We start from the raw sequence: 4,598 nt of genomic DNA, 5'->3' as shown, positions 1-4,598 counted from the left end.
GTTTGTAGTTCATGAGGGCTCTCCTCTTAGTTACAATAACTGACTCTATTTCAGTCCAATAAGCCTCAAACCAGTCAGCATTCCTCCCATCTCTTTTCCCATACACAGTGAGTGCAGAGTTATAGATGGTGGTGTGCAGATGATTCCACTTTGACACTGCACTGAGGCCTTGAGCATTGTTGTTTGAAAGAGCCTGATCGAGGATGTTGAGGAACTCCTGGGTCCTTTCTGGATCAGTGGTTCGGCAAGTGTTGATCAGAGGACGACCTTTCTTCATGGATGGATGAAGCTTCCTTGTCTGAAGCCTGACCTTGTTACACACCAGGGAGTGGTCAGTGTCACAGTCAGCGCTGTGATAGCTGTGCGTGATGAGGACACTGCTGAGGGTGGTACGTCTGGTGATGATAAGGTCTAGCTGGTGCCAGTGGCGTGATCTCGGATGTCTCCAGGACACCTTGTAGCACAGCTTGACCTGGAAGTAGCTGTTCATCACACAGAATCCATGGTGACAGCATAGCTCCAGCAACCTCTGTCCATTTTTGTTGATCTTGCCAATCCCCTGGTGCCCTAAGCTCATTGGCCAAGCTATAGTCAGTATCCAAGTTTGCGTTGACGTCTCCTAGAAGGTACAGTCCCTCAGTGCTGGGAATTCTACTGATGGCAGTGTCAAGTGTCACATAGAATTGGTCCTTGACATCTGGGGTGGAGGTGAGTGTCGGCACATAGATGCACATGACATTAACTGGGCCCGCGCTTGTTGACAACTGAAGAGTAAGAAGTCTCTCTGAGCCTACTGCGGGTGGTTCACTCATCGCAAGTAGCATGTTATTTACTGTGAAACCCACTCCATGCTCACGAGTTGCCTCTTGGGCTTTCCCCTGCCAGAAGAAGGTGTAGTGTTTCTCTTTGAGGGATCCACTTTGAACGAGTCTAGTTTCTTGCAGAACAGCAGTGTCCACATTGAGTCTTGTGAGTTCTTTGTCCATCACAGCTGTCTTGTGTGTGTCATCAACCTGCAGAAGGTTGTCGGTAAGGCCAGGACACATGGTCCTCACATTCCAGCTTGTGATGCGAAGGACTGGTGTCTTCTGTGTTGAGTTTGTCTTGCCTGATGCATAGATTATCGATCCACCTGTTGAGAGATGACTCTCTAAGCTCCAAGCACCCATTGAAGCAAGCAGGTCGTGGCAGGATAGCAACTAACTGACTGGGGGCTGCCCAGCTTGGAGTACATGGTAGTTATCCAATGAGGTCTGATGATGTCTCCCACTGTCGGAAGTAACCCCTGGTGCTCATACTCTACACCAATTGAATGAGAGCTTATAATCGGTAACTGTTTCTTCCCATGTTGCGTTAATGTTTAACCACAAAGCTGGAGTGTCCTCTCCTGGGCAAATAGTATGGAGACCCTGAGCATCAGGACCCCCTGTCAGCATTGCTGGTATTGTCCAAAGGAAAGGGAAAATCCAGTACTGTTTGGTACCAGCTCTGCTACAGGAGTTGCTGGAAAACTGCCTGATAAGTAACAGGTAACGGCCTCCAGGACTCCACTCCGGATTTACTGTCCAGGTTTACTCCCTAACCCTGCTTTTCTCTCAAGACACCCAAAGAGAAGTGAGACTTTTTGCCCATCGATGGGGCTCTGTTTCCTGGCATCAGGATGGAACCGCAAGCCAGTGGGCCTGCATGACATGCACAAGGATATCACACACTGCCCCATCCCTGTGACAGCTCAGAGAGAGACCCTGATGATAATGCACCCCACAGGAACATCACAAACAGCCCCCACCCTAAAACAGCTCAGGGTCAGACACTGCACACACTACAACAACAGTGACATTACTGTATTAGTCCCTCCATTCTGAAAAACAAGCATTCAGCCTACTTTATGCTTTCTGTCCCTCAGCAAATTTTGTATCTACACTGCCACTGCCTCTTTAATCCCATCTGCTCCAATTTTGTTAACAAGTCTATTTTATGGTACTTTTTCAAACACAATTTTGAAGTCCAGACACACACCATCAACCTCACCACCCTGGTCAACTCTCTGTGAAACTTCATCAAAGAAATTAATTCATTATTTCAGACACAATCTTCTGTTAACCAATCTGTACTGGCTGTCATTTATTAGCCCATGTTCGACCAAGTGACAGTTAATTTTCTCCTGGATAATTGTCTCTAAAATTTTCCCCACCACCGTCTTTAGACGAACTGGTCTGTCGTTCCTGGGTTTATCTCCCTTTTTAAACAGGGCTGTAAAATTAGCAATCCTTGCAGACTTATCTTTCAGTTCTGGAAAGTCTATTGTGGACAATCTCTTTGGGCATGACTTTAACCAATTAAGGCAACAGGATAATTGATTAATAAGTCCTGAACATTTATTGAGAGGAAAATAGTACTTAATAATTGAAAGTAAAATTATATTTAACAAACTTGGACAATATAACTTTACAGCTCTAGCAGGTGTGTGGACTGGTCGAGCTTGGTCTCAGAGTGTCACGGTCCTCTTTGTCCAGCCTAGATCCCTCGTCAGGTGGAGAACTTGGTTGATGATCTGAGCCTTTACCCCTGAGATCTTCTAGTGTTCCTGCACACTGAAAGCTTACAAGATCCCTACTTTTAACCCCTGGATGGCCATCACACCACCATGTAAAATAATAATTGCTCCTATCTGTTGCTAGGTACATTTAATTAGTTCTTAATGATGTCTTCCACTAAGAGCCACCTGTCCTCAGAATCTCAGACATGAGTACAATGGAGTGGTTTCACACTGTCGCCCAATCTGATCTGAAACAAGTTTCCTATTCATTAAATCGAGACTCCTGAAGGTCACGATGTACCATACCATGGGTTTTATCAGGGGTCCTAGAAAGGTCCATTGTTTGAATACATTTCGCTGAAACTGCCCTTTCCCATAAAGACACAGAAACTCACAGTAATTAGATTGAACTAACTTTAAATGAAAACCCATTCTCTCTAAAATGATTATTGATTCATTAATTATAACTCAATCATGGTTCATTACTTTTACAATCATCTGTTTCAGGATGGGTAGCTACCCATTAATTACACAGGATATAAACGTTAGTACTGAACACAAAATGGCTCCTTTGGTCATGTGTTAATTATAAAATAGCTTTCTTAACCTTGTTAGTTATTACAATGGATACATTATAAAAACGGTCAAGTTAAACTGATATCAAACTACCCAAGCTTACCTCCATCCTCCAATCCTCTGGCATCATTCCCATATTCAAGGAGGATTGAAAGATTGTGGTTCGAGTCTCCGCTATTTCCACCCTGACTTCCCTCAGCAACCCAGGATTCAGCCCATCCAGACCGGGTGACCTTTCTACTGTGAACACTGCCAACCTTGTAATTGTCTCCTCTTTATCTATTTTCATCCCCTCCAAATTCTCCACAACCTCCTCCTTTACTGTGACATTTGCAGCATCCACTTATTTTGTGATGACAGATGAAATGTACTTAATTGGTACCTCAGCCACACCCTCTGCCTCCACAGGATCTCTAATTGACCCACCCTTTCATTGACTGTCCATCTGTTGGCAAAAGACTTCAGTCTTCCCAGTCATGTGACCTGCTAATCTTTTCTCATGCACTCTCTTGCTGATCTCATTTCCTTTTTCAGCTCTCCTCTGCACTTTGTGCAATCTGCTTGTTTCTCGACTGCACATGAATCCTCACATGATTTGCAAAAACCCACACGGCCACCGGGAGAACCTGCAAACTCAGCACAGGCAGTACCCAGTAACAAACCCGGGTCGCTGGAGCTGTGTTGTTGCGGTGTTAACCACTGCACCACTGTGCCACCCTAAAATCTGACTTTGGTGGGACGCGAACCCACAACCTTTCAATATCATTTTTCTCATCATTTAGAAGTCCAACACACTATCCATTGCGCCACAGAGCCACCTTTTTATTGCATGGATGTTACTTGCCACTTATCAGCCCAAGCCCAATATGGTCCCGGTCTCTCCAAATGTGGACATGGACTGCTTTAGTATCTGAGGAGTTGCTAATGCGACTGAACATTTTGCAATCATCAGTGAACATCCCCACTTCTAACCTTATGATACAGGGAAGGTCACTGATGAAGCAGCTGAAGATGGTTGGGGCCTAGGACGTGACCCTGAGGAAATCTTGAGCAATGTTCTGGGACTGATATGATTGGCCACCAACAACCATCACCATATTCCTTTGCGCGAGGTATGACTCCAACCAGTGGAGAGTTTCCCCCTGATTGACATTGACTTCAATTTTGCAAGGGCTCCTTGATGCCCTTGGCAAGAACAGTCAATGTTACCTCACCTCACCTCCTGAATTCAGCTCTTTTGCCCATATTTTGGCCAAGGCCATATAAAGTTCAGGAACTGAGTGGCTCTGGCGGAACCCAAACTGAGCATCGTTGAGCAGGTTATGACTGTGTAAGTGCTGCTTGATAGCACTGCCAACGACACCTTCCATCACTTTACTGATGATCAAGAGAAGGCTGATGGGGCAGTAATTGACAGGGTTGGATTGTCCTGCTTTTTGTATACAGGACATACCTGGGCAATTTTCCACATTGCCGGTTAGAT

This window comes from Heterodontus francisci, unplaced genomic scaffold, assembly GCF_036365525.1.
Source record: "Heterodontus francisci isolate sHetFra1 unplaced genomic scaffold, sHetFra1.hap1 HAP1_SCAFFOLD_102, whole genome shotgun sequence".
Lineage (NCBI taxonomy): Eukaryota > Metazoa > Chordata > Chondrichthyes > Heterodontiformes > Heterodontidae > Heterodontus > Heterodontus francisci.
Note: the sequence above shows the minus strand (reverse complement) of the source record.